At 44.0% G+C, this 19,698-nt stretch overlaps 1 protein-coding gene across 10 annotated transcripts in view; it reads right to left on the reverse strand.

Moving 5' to 3' along the window:
* tfb1m (transcription factor B1, mitochondrial) overlaps window positions 1-19,698 on the reverse strand; it is a 76,115-nt gene that overhangs the window by 44,092 nt on the left and 12,325 nt on the right. The window lies entirely within an intron of this gene.

A 19,698-nucleotide genomic window follows, 5' to 3' on the forward strand; every position in this document is an offset into this window, starting at 1 on the left:
CGACAGCGTTTTGATAGCGACAGCCGGTGGTGGGGTTCGTGTGCGACTTTTCCTTGCCTGGGATTGGCGACCTCACCACAGAAGAACGGCTTAGCTACAGGGGAGGCCACAAATGAGCGTCCATTTCCCAACGAGACTTCGACGAACCGAACTCCTAAAGGTTGGAAAACCTGTCGGGTAACTGTTTCATTCAATCTCTATCTCTCTCTCTCTTTCTAACAAAAGTGCACCAACGCGACACCACAACAGACGGCAGCTGGTGGAACTGCAGTGACCGCAAAAGACTTTCAGATATACAGCGGACAATATATACATTACCCCTAGACAACGATAGAGTTTATTTCTTATTGGTTATTACTATACCTGCGCTTTAAATTGAGTAGTGACGACTTATGGTATCTGAATGTTTGTATTAACCTTACTTTTGTGCCCCTTTATAAATAAAAACGTTTGAAAATGGTACCATCAGACTTCAGCGGACCTCTCTATCTTTGCTGCTAAGTGATCCAGTTACGGGATACGTAACAACGTGGGTGCCTCGTCTTGAGATTTGAAACCAAAATTGGGAGGGCAGTGAATTGAGTTTGTAAGTCAAAAAAAAAGAAAAAAATTTGGATCTGGTACGCGGGTAGCCAGACGGGAAACCAGCAAAGATGGACGTGGATGAATTTATGAAAAACCCGACTGTAGAGGCGCTAGAGGCGGCCACCAAATCAAACTTGTTAAATTTGGCGAAGGGATTGGACCTCGCAGAAGTGAGGTCGTCCATGCAAAAGCAGGAGGTGCAAGGGGCCATAACTCGGTATTACATTGGGAAGAAAGTGTTTGAAGCTGGGGTCTCGGAAAATATCCCTGAAAAAGTACCAGTGAGTGGAATGGATCAGCTAGAGTTGGAGAAATTAAAGTTGGGACATGAACTTAAAATGAAGCAGCTGGAAGCGGCTGAGAGAGAGAAAGAAAGGGAGCAGGCATTCCACATAAAGGAGTTAGAGGTGAAAGGGGACCAAGCTGAAAAGCAAAGACAGCATGAAATTCAGCTAAAAGAGCTAGAAGTAGCCGAGAAAGAGAGGGAACGAGCCGAGAAAGAGAAGGAACGAGCCGAGAAAGAGAAGGAACGAGCTGAAAAGCAAAGAGAGTATGAGGAGAGACGAGAACAGAGGGAACATGACTTGGAGATGGAGAAGTTAAAGAAAGAGCGAAGAGATCTAGGGTTAGATCGAGAGGAGAGGTTTAATGTCAGTCGGGAGTTGAGGGTAGTACCTCCATTCGAAGAGTCGGATGTTGATAGTTATTTCTTGCTTTTTGAAAAGGTGGCAGTAAATCAAAAGTGGCCCAAAGAGCAGTGGGTGGCGTTGTTACAAAGTGTGTTAAAAGGGAAGGCACAACGAGCATATGCGGCCTTGGCCGTCGAGGAAGGGGAAGCGGAGAATTATGCCAAAGTAAAAGAGGCCATTCTCCGGAATTACGAGCTAGTACCTGAAGCGTATAGGCAAAGGTTCAGAAATTTACGGAAAGGGTGGAATCAAACGTATACCGAGCTAGCCTATGAAAAGGGTGTGCTCTTGGACCGTTGGTGCACCGCGGAACAGGTGGACGGGGATTATGGGCGTATCAGGGAGTTATTTCTGATTGAGGAATTAAAAGGGTGTGTTCCGGAGGAGATCCGGATGTATTTGAATGAGAAGGCGAGTAAGTCCATCTCAGAAATTGCTAGGTTCGCAGATGAATATGCCCTAACCCACAGGATAAAGATTTCCTCGCCAAAAGGTTACCCGAGAAACCATCGGAATGGTAGGGAAAGTCCGCCGGCTGAGGCAGAGGTCCCGCCGGGAGCTAGCGGTAAGGTTGAGGGGGAAAGGCCAGGCGGCCCGAGGTTTCCGGGCTTGACCTGTTTTAATTGTGGGAAGGGAGGACATATTGCCTCTAGGTGTTTTGCTCCGAGAAAGGAGTCAGGAAAAGGGAGAGCAGCGGTCCCTATCGGGTGTGCCGTGGTAATCAGTAAATCGATGAGAGAGCCCCAGGTAGACAGAGTACGAGAAGGGTCAGAGACTTGGCTGTCACCCGGAACCGTGTCCGTGAAGGGGGGAGACCCACCCATTCCCGTCCGAATCTGGCGAGACACTGGGGCGGAGCTGTCGTTGATCCGCCGTGAGATACTAGATTTCGGTCGGAGAAGGGGAATGGTCGCCGTGAAGGGGATAGGTACAAGAATAGAAATGGTGCCCCTACATCAGGTAATTATGGATTGTGAGCTGGTATCTGGACCAGTCGAAATAGGGGTGCCAGCAGAATTCCCGAGAACTGACGCGGACGTCCTCCTCAGAAATGATTTAGCCGGGGGGCAGGTTTGGACACGGCTCAAACAGCCTGTGAGGATTGCAGCCCCGCCCCTTGCATCTCCAGTCTGTACCACAGGCGCGAGCATTCGCAGCCTGTCGAGAAAGGCAGCTGAGAAAGCGAGCAGTTTAAATCTGGCCAGTATTAATTTGGCCGAGACGGTCCTACCGACCCTGTACCACGAGGGTTCTGAGGGTGGTAAACCGAAGAGTAGTAAAGTGAAAGGGGTTAAGGGAGAGGAGCGAGATCTGCCCTTAGCGAAGAGAAAGGTCCTAGAGGTAGGAAATAAAGATGAGAGACGGAAAAAGCTGTTAAAAGGTCCAGAGTTGGACATGGATGATCTGTCGGGGGTGGCAGCCCTGTTTGAAGAAGTTGAGAGTTATCAAGGTGTTCCCGAGAATGAGATGAAGGCAGTCCTAGATGAAAAGGATGCCATTACCTTGGAGAGGTCTGCTGGGTTGGCAGACGAGGTTGTTTCAGCCCGCGGGGTTGAGTTTACTCCGGAAGGGAGTTGCCCAGAGAGGAACTGGGAGGATCAGGGGAAGTTAGAATTTGAAAAGGGTACGGGTATTGAAAGCCTGGAAGAGGCCGATGTCCCGTTTGAGTGTGTCCAAGATGTGGATGCACGTGGTACTGAACCTAGTAATGGAGCTCAGAAAAGGTCTGAGGTATTTGAGTCAGTTGAAAAGGAATGCAGTCCCTGTGGGTCAGATGGACTGGGTTCAGTGAAGACAGGGTTAACCCTGGTAATTGGGGGAAGGGAGGGTTCCCAGGTGTTGGTACACGAAGGGGTGGTGAACCTTAAAGTGGAACTCGACCATGGGGGAATAAACATCATTATTGAAGGGAACGGGAAGTTTGTAGTTCCCAAATCGAATGAAGAAAATTTAAAGGTTAGATTGGTGTCAGAAGAAGCAACCAAGCTACAGAAACGAGGGCTTGGGAACGCGGTGCCTGCGCATCGGTTACAGGTTGATTTGGAATATAAAGGTGCCCCACACGCTGTTGTTATTCAAGAGCCGAAATTTAAATGCGGCCTGAGGGAAAGGTTCGAACGGAAACCCATCAGCCTGCATGGTCCTGACAACAGGGCTAGCTGCCTGGGTAACATTACAGAATTGGGTGGAAATGTTGATAAGATGACCCCGATGAACGAGACGGGCAAGAGTTCACCACGCCAAATTACTCAAGTTCCCCACGGGGGGACTCCCCGGAAAAGAGGCGACGGTTAATTGAAGTCTGATGCTACAAGATTTTCAGTACGGTACGCGATGTTAAGATATTAAAGAAAGGGACACTGTAATCGTTAACTGTTTAGGTACTGACTTGAATGTATAACAGTAGTACTCTGTGAAAAGAAAAGTTTGTGTATGGTGGTAGGTTTATAAAAAAAAGAAATCCTGTAAGACTCTATACCACTGTTTTTTAACCGCTGGTAAAAAAACGTTTAAGAGGGGAGGTGTTATGATACCAGCCCCCTCCTTTGCGAGAATCGCAAGAGCCCTAGTGAAGGGGGGGGGGGGGGTCAATGACCCAAGAGGGAGAGAGACGTGCTGAATAGACACAGGAAATGGGAGAGAGAGGGAGACGTGCTGAAGACCACGTTCCCCCGGGAAGCAGAATAAAGCGACCCTGGCTATTGTCTCATGAAGACCACGTGTAAAGCCCTCGGGCAAAGTGGGCTGGTTGAGAGAGAGATTGACACCGGCGATCCCGTGAGGAAGTATTAAGGAGGGTCTGGGGGGGGGGGGGGGAGACACGACCCCTTCAGACGCACCAGAAGACACGCTAGAAATCCTGCGACAGCGTTTTGATAGCGACAGCCGGTGGTGGGGTTCGTGTGCGTCTTTTCCTTGCCTGGGATTGGCGACCTCACCACGGAAGAACGGCTTAGCTACAGGGGAGGCCACAAATGAGCGTCCATTTCCCAACGAGACTTTGACGAACCGAACTCCTAAAGGTTGGAAAACCTGTCGGGTAACTGTTTCATTCAATCTCTATCTCTCTCTCTTTTTTCTAACAAAAGTGGACCAACGCAACACCACAACAGACGGCAGCTGGTGGAACTGCAGTGACCGCAAGAGACTTTCAGATATACAGCGGACAATATATACATTACCCCTAGACAACGATAGTTTATTTCTTATTGGTTATTACTATACCTGCGCTTTAGATTGAGTATTGACGACTTATGGTATCTGAATGTTTGTATTAACCTTACTTTTGTGCCCCTTTATAAATAAAAACGTTTGAAAATGGTACCATCAGACTTCAGCGGACCTCTCTATCTTTGCTGCTAAGTGATCCAGTTACGGGATACGTAACAACAGCACATGCACTCTAATCCAGGCAACTGTTCGGTAACTGTTCTATACCCTCTCTAAAGCCTCCAGACCCTTCCTGTAATGGGGAGACCAGAATTGAATGCAATACACCAAATGAAGCTCAACCAAAGTTTTAGAAAGCTGCAACAGTACTTCCCAATTCTTGAACTCAGTGCCTAGACTAAAGCAAGCATGCCACACACCTTCTTTACGCACTCCACACTGATCTCACTATCCTCCACATCACTGTCCTTGGTAAATAATGATGCAAAGTACTCATTTAGAATCTCACCTATATCTTTCCCCATCTCGTGGCCCTACCCTCCCGAGTTATCCTCTTGCTCTTGATGTATGTGTAGACTGTCCTGGTACTCTCTTCATCCTACCTGCCAAGGATTTTTCATGGACCCTTCTGGCTCTCTGAATTCCCTTCTAGCTACTTGATAATCCTCCAGGGATCCACTTGATCTTAACTTTCTAAACCTCACATAAGCTTCCCTCTTCTTACTAATTTCAAAGCTTCTCTCAAACTCCAAGCTTCCCTTGCTTTACTATCTTTGTCCTTCCTTCTTACTGGAACATACCTGTCCTGTAGTTTGTGCAGGTGGCTCTGTAGCATCCACGCCAGGACTACTAGGCTCAAAAGCAGTTACTTTCCCTGAGCTAGGGGTTCTCAACCTTCTTCATGCCTTGAACCCAAGGTTGGGAAACCCTGCCCTAAGCTACCAGGCTGATCAACACCTCCACCCATTAACCTACCCGACCATCACTCCATACATATCAGCCATTCTTCTCCACAGCCATTCAGCACCCTTCATCCTCTCATACACTGCCTTTTTACATTTACACTCCACACCTCATACCTACACTGACATAGTTTACATATGCCCTGTTGCTCCCTAGAATTCCTCTTGGCAAAGTCACTTTGTTGCTTTATCATTTTCTGTCAGTCACCTTACGTACAGGTACTCCTGTACCTAGCCTCTCTTCACGTGCATGTAATCAGTTTATGTATACAAGCTAATCTTGTGTACACCCTGCTTATTCGTGTTTTTATGCTACATCAGATCTGGGGCAATAATCCATTTGTTCTCCTTTACATTTGGGTACTGAAGAATGACAATAAAGAATACTGAATCTTAAACAGCCTCACATGTCAGATGTGGACTTGTCCAAAAACTGCTGTTCCCAACTGCTCTCATGCTTAATATGTTCATGATTTGCCCTGCTCCAATTTAATAATCTCCCACTAAATCTATATTTATAGCCATCTTAAAACTTAAGCAATTGTGATCACTATTCCCTAAATTTTCTCCCACTTGAAATGCCAGTCAGCAGTCCAGACTCATTATCCAACACCAGCTCCAGTATGACCCCTGCTGTTATTGGACTATCAACATATTGATACAAGAAACTCTCCTGGATGTATCTAACAAGTTCTTCACTGTCTAAACATCATGCACAAAGGAGGTCCCAGTCTATATTGAGGAAATTGAAGTCACTCACAATAACCCTGTTGGTTTTAAACCTTTCCCAAATCTGACTGCATACCTCTTCCTTAATGTCCTGCTGGCTATTGGGATGTATAGTATAACACTATCAGAGTATAGTCGACGTTTCAGGCCAAGACCCTTTGCCAGGACTATGTCAGGGTCTTGGCCCGAAACATTGACTGTACTTCTTCCTATAAGCGCTACCTGGCCTGCTGCGTTCCACCAGCATTTTGTGTATGTTGCTTGAATTTCCAGCATCTGCAGATTTCCTCGTGTTAGAGTGACTGTATTTTTCTTATTTTTGAGTTCTATACATATGGACTCAGACGATGAGCCCTCTATTATGTCCCGCGTAAAGCTCTGATTGGAACTGATGAAAACCACAAATTAGTGTTGTACCTCTCTCTCTCTCTCTCACACATTTACTCTCAACATTGAAGCCCTGAAATACTGAATATCCACTCTTACTTCTCTTACAATGAAGTCTCTGTAATGGGTATACCATCACAGTTCCACGTACTGACTTATGCCCTCAATTCTTCACCCTTATCCTTAATACTTCAGGAATTAAAGTAAACACACTTCACCTGTCCATCCCATTGTATCTATTATCTTGCTCCTGGCTGGCCTTCCTTGCAGATTTACTGGTCATGACATCTCCCTTCCTCTCAATCCCCCCACTTCCTGATATGATTCTCTGGTTCCAATCTTAAAAATGTTTGTACAAGTCATTTCCCCCATTTGATGTCTTCTGTTTTTGGTAAACAGCTTTCTTGGATTTACGATGTTTGATAATAATCTTTAGCTTAATAATAAAATCATTTTAAACTTTGATGAAGGGTGGGGGTTAGCATTGCTAGTCAGGGAAAATGTTACAGCAGTGCTCAGGCAGGACAGATTAGAGGGCTTGTCTACGGAGGCCATATGGGTGAAGCTGAGAAAAAGAAAAGGTATGACCACATTAATGGGGCTGTATTATAGACCACCCAATAGTCAGCGAGAATTGGAACAGCAAATCTGCAGAGAGATAGCAGACAAATGCAGGAAACATAAAGTTGTGATAGTAGGAGATTTTAATTTTCCCACATATTGATTGGGACTCCCATACTGTTAAAGGTCTAGATGGGTAAGAGTTTGTAAAATGTGTTGAGGAAAGTTTTCTAAATCAATATATAGAGGTAACGACTAGAGAGGATGCAATATTAGATCTCTTATTAGGAAACAAGTTAGGATAGGTGACGGAAGTGTGTGTAGGGGAACACTTTGGTTCCAGTGATCATAACACCATTAGTTTCAACTTGATCATAGATAAAGACAGATCTGGTCCACGGGTTGACGTTCTAAACTGGAAAAAGGCCAAATTTGAAGAAATGAGAAAGGATCTAAAAATCGTGGATTGGGACAGGCTGTTCTCTGGCAAGGATGTTGTTGGTGAGTGGGAGGCCTTCAAAGGAGAAATTTTGAGAGTGCAGAGTTTGTACGTTCCTGTCAGGATTAAAGGCAAAGTGAACCAGGATAAGGAACCTTGGTTCTCTAGGGATATTGAAACTCAGATAAATAAGAAGAGAGAGATGTATGACATGTATAGGAAACAGGGAGCAAATAAGGTACTTGAGGAGTATAAAAAGTGCAAAAAAAACCTTAAGAAATCAGGAGGGCTAAAAGAAGACATGAGGTAGCTTTGGCAGTCAAGGTGAGGGATAATCCAAAGAGCTTCTATAGGTATATTAAGAGCAAAAGTATAATAAGGGATAAAATTCATCCTCTTAAAGATCAGCGTGGTCGGCTCTGCATGGAACCAAAAGAAATGAGGGAGATCTTAAATGTTTTTTTTGCGCCTGTATTTACTAAGGAAACTGGCATGGAGTCAATAGACAATAGACAACAGGTGCAGAAGTAGACCATTTGGCCCTTCGCGCCTGCACCGCCATTTTGAGATCATGGCTGATCAACTACTATCAATACCCGGTTCCTGCCTTGTCCCCATATCCCTTGATTCCCCTATCTATAAGATACCTATCTAGCTCATCTTGAAAGCATCCAGAGAATTGGCCTCCACTACCTTCCGAGGCAGTGCATTCCAGAGCCCCATAACTCTCTGGGAGAAAAAGTTTTTCCTTAAATCTGTCCTAAATGACCTACCCCTTATTCTCAAACCATGCCCTCTGGTACTGGACTCTCCCAGCATCTGGAACATATTTCCTGCCTCTATCTTGTCCAATCCCTTAATAATCTTATATGATTCAATCAGATCCCCTCTCAATCTCCTTAATTCCAGCATGTACAAGCCCAGTCTCTCTAACCTCTCTGCGTAAGACAGTCCGGACATCCCAGGAATTAACCTCGTGAATCTACGCTGCACTTCCTCTACAGCCAGGATGTCCTTCCTTAACCCTGGAGACCAAAACTGTACACAATACTCCAGATGTGGTCTCACCAGGGCTCTGTACAAATGCAAGAGGATTTCCTTGCTCTTGTACTCAATTCCCTTTGTAATAAAGGCCAACATTCCATTAGCCTTCTTCACTGCCTGTTGCACTTGCTCATTCACCTTCAGTGACTGATGAACAAGGACTCCTAGATCTCTTTGTATTTCTCCCTTACCTAACTCTACACCGTTCAGATAATAATTTGCCTTCCTGTTCTTACTCCCAAAGTGGATAATCTCACACTTATTCACATTAAACGCCATCTGCCAAGTATCTGCCCACTCACCCAGCCTATCCAAGTCACCCTGAATTCTCCTAACATCCTCATCACATGTCACCCTGCCACCCAGCTTAGTATCATCAACAAATTTGCTGATGTTATTTTCAATGCCTTCATCCAAATCGTTGACGTAAATTGTAAACAGCTGTGGTCCCAATACCGAGCCCTGTGACACCCCACTAGTCACCACCTGCCATTCCGAGAAACACCCATTCACCGCTACCCTTTGCTTTCTATCTGCCAACCAGTTTTCTATCCATGTCAATGTCTTCCCCCCGATGCCCTGAGCTTTGATTTTACCCACCAATCTCCTATGTGGGACCTTATCAAATGCCTTCTGAAAATTGAGGTACACTACAATGGAAATCAATGGAGTCAATGGAAATAAGGCAAGCAAGTAGTGAGGTCATGGAACCTATACAGATTGAAGAGGAGGAGGTGTTTGCTATCTTGAGGAACATCAGAGTAGATAAATTCCCAGGACCTGACAGGGTATTCCCTCGGACCTTGAAGGAGACTAGTTTTGAAATTGCAGGGGCCCAGGCAGATATATTTAAAATGGCGTTATCTACGGGTGAGGTGCTGGTGGATAGCTCATGTTGTTCCATTGTTTAAAAAAGGATCCAAAAGTAATCAGGGAAATTATAGGCTGATAAGTTTGTCATCGGTAGTAGGTAAATTATTGCTTCAGCACAGCCAAGAAGGGCCAGAAGGCCTGTTTCTGTGCTGTAATGTTCTATGGTTCTATCCCATTATTCTGTGAACTTTACTCCTTCACTTGGTCAACTAAAACATATTAACAGATGAACATGAATGAATAACTAGTATTTTGATGAAAGAAATGCTGAATTCCACCAAGTTCAATTTTATTAAACAAACACATCAAAAAACCAAAAATGCCCAAAAAGTCAACTCATACAAAGACATTTTACAATTCTTGTGAAATATAACTGCCATCATTTCATATTATATAAAAACTGAGACTGGAAGTCCATATTCACTGTTTTAAAAAGAATTTCCATTACTGGAATTCCAGAAATTTCAATGCACTCTAATTTTAAACAGCTTACACACTCTAATCTACATAATTTTACTTGGTTGGGTTGTCAACACCATTATCCCCTCAGAATGTATGATTGTCACAAAGCAGAAAGAAATACTGAAATGTAAACTGAAAGTGGGCAACAAGAATAATTAAACGAACATGGAAGTTCAAGTACTTAGGGAGCACAATAACATTTGACAGTAGGGCTAATGAGGAGGACTGGAATTGCTAAATGCATGTTTGAGCAAGGCACTAAAGAATAACATAATTTCTTTGAGTACAAAACTAAAGAGTGCTGCAGTGCTACATTTATTCCACACTAGCATATGGAGGCGAATGTTGGACAATATCAAAGCAACACGAGGGAAGACTTGAAGCTGCAGAAATCTGGTTTTGGCAAAGAATGATGAAAATATCATGGAAAGACAGAGTAACAAATGAAGAAGTGTAGCGAAAAGTCAGAATAAGTAGAGAGCTGATATCATCAATCCAGAAATGGTAGCTGGAATTTTGGGGACACACCGAGGAAAGAGAAGCTCTTACATTTTGCAATGTTGGGAATGTTATGAATGTGAAGCAACTCTGAGGGGCCGAAGGGTATTTTTGAGAATCGCAAGCTCGCTATTAATTCGGGTCTGGGACCCAGGAAATGAGAGAGCGACACTTAGAATACACAAGGTTTGGAATGTGTCCTGACCTCAGCAGAACGGAACCACTGATAACGGCCATTGTCTCTTGGAGACGGAATTGTGTACTGAGTACTGTACTATTCATTGAAATCCCTCAGGGGACAACCAAAGTGGTCTGGTTGAGGGATTGCATCATCCAAACCCGACTGACATCTGAGACCCCGTGAGTAAGGATAAAAGAGGGGTCTGGGGAACAACCCCTTTAGACGCACCAGGAGAAACGCTAGAAATCCCGTGACAGCGTTTGATAGCGAAAGCCGGTGGGTCTCGTGTGCGTTCTCCCTTTGCCTGGGTGGCGAGCTCACCACGGAAGAACGGTTTAGCTAAAGGAAAGGTCACATTTGAACGGCCACGGCAACGAGACACCTGACGGATCGAAACCATAAAGGAAGGTTGGAAAAAAACCCCGTAGCGGTAACTGTTCCCATCCTATCTCTCCCTCTCTCTCCAACAATTGCAACAATCCCCAACGGCTGCAGCCTGCATGAACTGAGTGAACTTTATATTTCCATCGGACAATACATTATCCCCTAGACAAAGATAGAGCTTATTTCTTATTGATTATTATTATACCCGCACTTTTAGATTTAGCATTGACGACGTATATTATCTGTATATTTGCATTGATATTATTTTTGTGTATTTTTACTAATAAATACTGTTAAAAATAGTATCATCAGACTTCAATGGACGTCTCTATCTTTGCTGGTAAGTGACCCAGTTACGGGGTTCGTAACAGGAAAAATTGATGGAAGAAGTTGCAGTCAACAGTGCATGACAATCATCCGTTACATCAAGGGATGGACAGACAAAAGTTTTGGAGGGCTTAATAAATCTCCTCAGATTAAACAGAAATGGAAGACCATGATCGCCCACATCACATGACACAGCACATAATGATGATGATCCCTTCAGTACTAATCAACAAGTTTTAAAATTTGAGCCTCTATCCTAACTGGATTCTTGATTTCCTCACCAAGGGACCACAGTCACCTCCTCCTTTCTGACAATCAACGCTGCTGCACTCAATGACATGTGCTTAACCCACTACTCTACTCTCTCTGCACCTATGACTGTGTAGCTAGCGACAACTCAAACACCATCTATAAATTCAACAATGACACAACTGTTGTTTGCAGAAACTCACATGATGGTGAGGAAGCATACAGGAGTGAGATAGATCAGCTGCTTGAGTGGTGTCACAACAACAATGCTGCACTCAATGTCAGTAAGAGCAAGGAACTGATTGTGCACTGCAGGAAGGAGAAGTCAGGAGAACACATATCAGTCATCATGGGGGGGTGTCAGCAGTGGGGTGAGCAGATTCAAGCTCTGGTGTGTCAACATCACTGAAGATCTATCCTGGGTACAACTTATTGATGCAATTATGAAGGAGGCACAACAGCAACTATATTTCATTGGGAGTTTTGATATGTCACCAAAGACTAGAAAATTTCTAAAGATATACAATGAAGAGCATTTTATTTGGTTGCATCACCGTTTGGGATGGAAGCACCAACACACAGGATTGGAAAAAGCTCTAGAGTGTTGTAAACACAGCCAGCTCCATCATGGGCACTAGCCTTCCCATGGAGGACATATTGAACAGGCAAAGCATCAAGAACGCTGCATCTATCAAGGACCCTTGCCATCCAAGACATGCCCTCTGCTCATCAGTTTCTTCCCTCTGCCATTAGATTTCTGAATGGACCATGAAATACCACCTTACTTGTTGCCTGACTTTTTTTTATATTTCTTATCATAACTTACAGTAATTCTTTATGTATTGCAGTGTAACTGCTGCTGCAAAACAACAAATTTCACTGACAATAGATCTGATTCTGAATATATCATTATTCATTTAATTTTCAAAGCTTGTTCAAATACTGGGCTGAGAGATAGAACTTGGTACAGAGAGCATGTTCTTGGAATTTGGTATTTTGTGATTATATGTTACTAGAAAGAGACTGAACATAAATGGTAGAACAGTAGGGAGAAATCCAAGGAGAGATTTAGGGTAAAAGATGCGGAAGAATCCACTGCAGGTGATTCTCTAGCAATAGCTGAAATGATATCTGAACATTAGGAATTCAGTTATTTGGTAAGGACTACTTGGTTCCATTCTGGCCAGAGGTTTCCCTAAATTACAACTGTGATTATACTTCGGAAATTCCTCCCAATGATATCCTTGATTTGTCAACTTGTTATGTAAATACAAGATATTTTTCAATGATTGAGGATTAAATCAACAACAGTATTACAATCAAAAAAGGTAACAATTTAACTACCACCAGAGTGCAATGTGTGCACCCCTGGGAGAATAGATTAAACATTGAGACCCTAGTCTGCAATGCAGCCATGAAACTGAGCTTTTGACTACAAGTTACAGTTAATACATCTAGAATGGTTCTTTATAATCACACAGATTGTCAGCATGTACAATTAAGCTTCGCTCTGCCCCAACTCTCTACAAACTGACATGATAAATGGAAATATTATGCATTTCATTCTCCTCCAATTTTGTAATCTGATAGAATAATAGCCCCATAAGGTACCTAAGCAATGAACAATTTTGAGTGATTGGAAGAACCATAGAACGTTACAGCACAGTACAGGCCCTTCAGCCCTCCATGTTGTGCCGACCCATATAATCCTTTAAAAAAAAGTACTAAACCCACACTACACCATAACCCTCTATTTTTCTTTCATCCATGTGCCTGTCCAAGAGGCTCTTAAATACCCCTAATGTTTTAGCCTCCACCACCATCCCTGGCAAGTCATTCCAGGCACTCACAACCCTCTGTGTAAAAAAACTTACCCCTTATGTCTCCCCTAAACTTCCCTCCCTTAATTTTGTACATATGCCCTAGGGTGTTTGCTATTGGTGCCCTAGGAAACAGGTACTGATTATCCACCCTATCTATGCCTCTCATAATCTTGTCGACCTCTATCAAGTCCCCTCTCATTCTTCTACGCTCCAAAGAGACAAGTCCCAGCTCTGCTAATCCTGCTTCATATGACTTGTTCTCCAAACCAGGCAACATCCTGGTAAATCTCCTCTGCGCCCTCTCCATAGCTTCCACATCCTTCCTACAATGAGGTGACCAGAATTGAACACAATACTCTAAGTGTGGTCTCACCAGAGATTTGCAGAGTTGCAACATGACCTCTCTACTCTTGAACTCAATCCCCCTGTTAATGAAGCCTAGCATCCCATAGGCCTTCTTAACTACCCTATCAACCAGTGCAGCGACCTTGAGGGATGTATGGATTTGAACCCCAAGGTCCCTTTGTTCATCCACAGTCTTAAGTAACTGACCATTAATCCTGTACTCAGTCTTCCGGTTTGTCCTTCCAAAATGCATCATCTCACACTTATCCGGATTGAACTCCATCTGCCATTTTTCTACCCAACTCTGCAGCCTGTCTATATCCTCTTGTAACCTTCGACGCCCTGCATCTCCATCCACAACCCCTCCAATCTTCATGTCATCCGCAAACTTACTTACCCATCCTTCCGCCTCTACATCCAGGTCATTTATAAAAATTACAACTAACAGGGGTCCCAAGACAGATCCCTACGGCACTCGACTAGTCATCAACCTCCAGGCAGAATACTTTCCTTCCACGACTACCCTCTGCTTTCTTCCTTTAAGCCAATTTTTTTATCCAAACAGCCAAGGTTCCACTTATCTCATGCCTCATGACTTTCTGGATGAGTCTCTCGTGAGGGACCTTGTCAAATGCCCTGCTAAAGTCCATGAAGACCACATCCACTGCCCTACCCTCATCAATTTCTTTTGTTACCTCTTCAAAAAACTCAATCAGGCTCGTGAGGCACGATCTTCCCTTCACAAAGCCATGTTGACTATCCATGAGTAGATTGTACTTCTCCAAATGCTCGTAGATCCTATCCTTAAGAATCCTTTCCAGTAGTTTGCAGACCACCGATGTAAGACTCACCGGTCTATAGTTCCCAGGTTTCTCCCCATTACCTTTTTTAAACAAGGGAACTACATTTGCCATTCTCCCGTCCTCCGGCACTTCCCCTGTAGCCAAAGAGGGTTCAAAGATCATAGCTAATGCTCCAGCGATCTCTTCTCTCAATTCCCACAACAACCTGGGGTGTATCACATCCAGCCCTGGGGATTTATCAAACTTGATGTTTTTAAGAAGATCCAGCACTTCTTCTTCCATAATCTCCACATTGTCCAGCACACAGGCCTGCTCTATTTAGACCTCACACTGATCAGGATGCTTTTCACTTGTGAATACTGAAGCAAAGTATTCATTTAGGACCTCCCCAACCTCCTCCGCCTCCAGGTACATATTGCCCTCTTCATCCTTTAGTGGTCCCACGTTTGTTCTCGTCATCCTCCTGTTCTTCACATACGCATAGAACGCCATAGAACGTTCTTCACATACGCATAGAACGCCATAGAACTCCTTAATCCTACATGCCAAGGCCTTCTCATGCCCCCTTCGAGCTCTCCTAAGTCCTTTTCTTAGCTCCTTCCTGGCTACCTTATATTTCTCATTAGCCTCTCCTACTTCCTGCTTCTTATATCTAACATATGCTTCCTTTTTCCTCTTGACAAGTTGCCCCACGTGTTTCATCAGCCACGGTTCCCTTTTCCTACCATTTTTTCCTTGCCTCAGTGGGACAAACCTATCCTGAACCCAGTTCAAGTGGTCCCTAAACTCCTACATTACTTCTGTGCTTTCCCCTTTGAACATCTGCTTCCAACTTAAACATATAACCATATAAAAATTACAGCACAAAAACAGGCCATCTCGGCCCTTCTAGTCCGTGCGGAACACTTACTCTCACCTAGTCCCACCAACCTGCACTAAGCCCATAACCCTCCATTCCTTTCCTGTCCATATACCTATCCAATTTTACTTTAAATGACAATACCAAACCTGCCTCTACCACTTCTACTGGAAGCTTGTTCCACACAGCTACCACTCTCTGAGTAAAGAAGTTCCCCCTTGTGTTACCCCTAAACTTCTGCCCCCTAACTCTCAACTCATGTCTTCTTGTTTGAATCTCCCCTACTCTCAATGGAAAAAGCCTATCCACGTCAACTCTATCTATCCCCTCATAATTTTAAATACCTCTATCAAGTCCCCCCCTCAACCTTCTACGCTCCAAAGAATAAAGACCTAACTTGTTCAACCTTTCCCTGTAACTTAGGTGCTGAAACCCAGGTAACATTCTAGTAAATCTTCTCTGTACTCCCTCTATTTTGTTGACATCTTTCCTATAATTTGGCGACCAGAACTGTACACAATACTCCAAATTTGGCCTTACCAATGCCTTGTACAATTTTAACATTACATCCCAACTCCTATACTCAATGCTTTGATTTATAAAGGCCAGCATACCAAAAGCTTTCTTCACCACCCTATCCACATGAAATTCCACCTTCAGGGAACTATGCACCATTATTCCTAGATCACTCTGTTCTACTGCATTCTTCAATGCCCTACCATTTACCATGCATGTCCTATTTGGATTATTCCTACAAAATGTAGCAGCTCACACTTATCAGCATTAAATTCCATCTGCCATCGTTCAGCCCACTCTTCTAACTGGCCTAAATCTCTCTGCAAGCTTTGAAGAGAGCTTCATTATCCACAACGCAACCTACCTTAGTATCATCTGCATACTTACTAATCCAATTTACCACCCCATCGTTCAGATCATTAATGTATATGACAAACAACATTGGACCCAGTACAGATCCCTGAGGCACACTACTAGTCATTGGCCTCCAATCTGACAAACAGTTATCCACCACTACTCTCTGGCATCTACCATCCAGCCACTGTTGAATCCATTTTACTACTTCAATATTAATACCTAACAATTGAACCTTCCTAACTAACCTTCCGTGCGGAACCTTGTCAAAGGCCTTACTGAAGTCAATTTACTCTCGCTAGTTCCTGTCTCATCCCTTCAAAGTTAGCCCTTCCCCAGTTAAGCACTTTACCATTTTGTCTGATTTTATCCCTTTCCATAGCTATGCTGAAGCTAAGGGAGTTGTGGTCACTCTCACCAAAATGCTCCCCCACCAAGAGGTCTGTCACCTGACCAGGCTCATTACCCAGAACTAGATCCAGTATAACCTCTCCTCTGTCGGCCAGTCCACATACTGTGTCAGGAATCCTTCTTGAACACACCTGACAAATTCAGCCCCATCTATCCCCCTTGCACTCAGGAGGTGCCAGTCAATATGACAGAAGTTGAAATCACCCATAACTACTACCCTGTATTTTGCGCACCATTCTAAAATCTGCCTACTTATCTGCTCCTCGGTGTCCCGAGGGCTATTTGGGGGCCTGTAGACTACTCCCAGCACAGTGATTGATCCTTTCCTATTTCTGACTTCCACCCAGACCGACTCAGTGAACACTCCCTCTGCAGCGTCCTCCCTTTCTACAGCCGTGATACTATCCCTGACCAGCAATGCCACTCCACCTCCCTTTTCTACCTCCCATCCTATTCCTTTTAAAACACCTGCATCATCCAATCCTGCCCTTCCTCCAACCAAGTTTCAGTAACAGCCACAATATCGTAGTTCCACATCCTAATCCATGCTCTCAGTTCATCCTCCTTGTTCCTAATACTCCTAGCATTGAAACAGACACATTTCAACCTCTTTAACTAGCTACAATTATGTTTCGTCCCTTGTCTGTCCTTCCTCATCAACTCAGAACTCTTAGCATCATGCCCTTGTCCTTCTACCTTAATCCCTGCACCCACATTCTGATTCCCAGCCCCCTGCCAAACTAGTTTAAACCCTCCCAACAGCTCTATCAAACCTGCCCGCCAGGATATTGGTCCCCCTGGGATTCAAGTACAACCCGTCCTTTTTGTACAGGTCACACCCGCCCCAAAAGAGGTCCCAATGATCCAGAAATCTGAATCCCTGCCCCCGCTCCATTCCCTCAGCCACAAATTTATCCTCCACCTCATTCTATTCCTATTCTCACTGTCACGTGGCACAGGCAGAAAATCAGAAGGTTAGATTTAGTGAAAGTTAGGCTGTTCAGGGTCCTCTTTCTATGTTTTGCAAAGCCAAAAGCAAACAGGACCACTATTTCACATACAAGAGAAAATCTGCAGATGCTGTAAACCCAAGCAACACATACAAAATGCTGGAACTCAGCAGGCTAGGCAGCATCTAAGGAAACAGTCGACATTTCGGACTGAGGCCCTTTGTACTTTCTCATTACTGGATTCTATAACTGCACTGTTTATAGAACATAGAACACTAGAGCATAGTACAGGCCCTTCGGCCCACAATGTTGTGCCAACCCTTAAACTCTGCCTCCCATATAACCCTCCACATTAAATTCCTCCATATACCTGTCTAGTAGCATCTTAAATTTCACTAGTGTATCTGCTTCCACCACTGACTCAGGCAGTGCATTCCATGCACCAACTACTCTCTCAGTAAAAGTCCTTCCTCTATTATCCCCCTTGAACTTTCCTCTCCTTACCTTAAAGCCATGTCCTCTTGTATTGAGCAGTGGTGCCCTGGGGAAGAGACGCTGGCTGTCCACTCTATCTATTCCTCTTAATATCTTGTATACCTCTATCATGTCTCCTCTCATCCTCCAGATGAGTAAAATCCTAGCTCCCTTAATCTCTGATCATAATGCATACTCTCTAAACCAGACAGCATCCTGGTAAATCTCCTCTGTACCCTTTCCAATGCTTCCACATCCTTCCTATAGTGGCCTAACCAGAGTTTTATAGAGCTACATCATCACCCCGCAACTCTTAAACTCTATGCCTCGACTTATGAAAGCTAACACTCCATAAGCTTTCTGAGCTAGCCTATCTACCTGTGAGGCAACTTTCAGGGATCTGTGGACATGTACCCCCAGATCCCTCTGCTCCTCCACACTTCCAAGTATCCTGCCATTTACTTTGTACTCTGCCTTGGAGTTTGTCCTTCCAAAGTGTACCACCTCACACTTCTCCAGGTTGAACTTCATCTGCCACTTCTCAGCCCACTTCTGCATCCTATCAATGTCTCTCTGCAATCTTCAACAATCCTCTACACTATTCACAACACCACCAACCTTTGTGTTGTCTGCAAACTTGCCAACTCACTCTTCTAGCCCCACATCCAGGTCGTTAATAAAAATCACGAAAGGTAGACGTCCCAGAACAGATCCTTGTGGGACACCACTAGTCACAACCCTCCAATCCAAATGTACTCCCTCCACCACGACCCTCTGCTTTCTGCAGGCAAGCCAATTCTGAATCCACCTGGTCAAACTTCCCTGGATCCCATGCCTTCTGACTTTCTGAATAAGCCTACCATGTGGAACCTTGTCAAATGCCTTACTAAAATCCATGTAGATCACATTCGCTGCACTACCCTCATCTATATACCTGGTCACCTCCTCAAAGAACTCTGTGAGGTTTGTTAGACACTATCTGCCCTTCACAAAGCCACGCTGACTGTCCCTGATCAGACCATGTTTCTCTAAAAGCCCACAGATTCTATCTCTAAGAATCTTTTCCAATAGCTTTCCCACCACAGACATAAGGCTCATTGGTCTATAATTACCCGGACTATTCCTTCTACCTTTTTTGAACAAGTGGACAACAGTCGCCTGCCTCCAATCCTCCGGTACCATTCCCGTGGACAACGAGGACCTAAAGATCCTAGCCAGAGGCTAAGCAATCTCTTCCCTCGCCTCATGGAGCAGCCTGGGGAATATTCCGTCAGGCCCCAGGGACTTATCCATCCTAATATATTTTAACAACTCCAACACCTCTTCTCCATTAATATTAACATACTCCATCAACTTCACTCATATTGTCCTCACTGTCATCAAGTTCCCTCTCATTGGTGATTAGATTTACAAGTGTTCTATAATAGGTCATTTTATGCATTTAAATCTGTTTTAATCTTGACAAGATATTTTTAATGAAGCAGATTCACTGATTTATAGTAATTTGAAAACTGAATTTATATCTGCAATATCTGACATAGGGTAACTTAATATAACAACAGAGGAATTCAAGTGTTTTGTGTTCATATTTTAAGATTCCTTGACAAATATTGTGAAAACAC

This window comes from Hemitrygon akajei, chromosome 7, assembly GCF_048418815.1.
Source record: "Hemitrygon akajei chromosome 7, sHemAka1.3, whole genome shotgun sequence".
NCBI classification, from domain to species: domain Eukaryota; kingdom Metazoa; phylum Chordata; class Chondrichthyes; order Myliobatiformes; family Dasyatidae; genus Hemitrygon; species Hemitrygon akajei.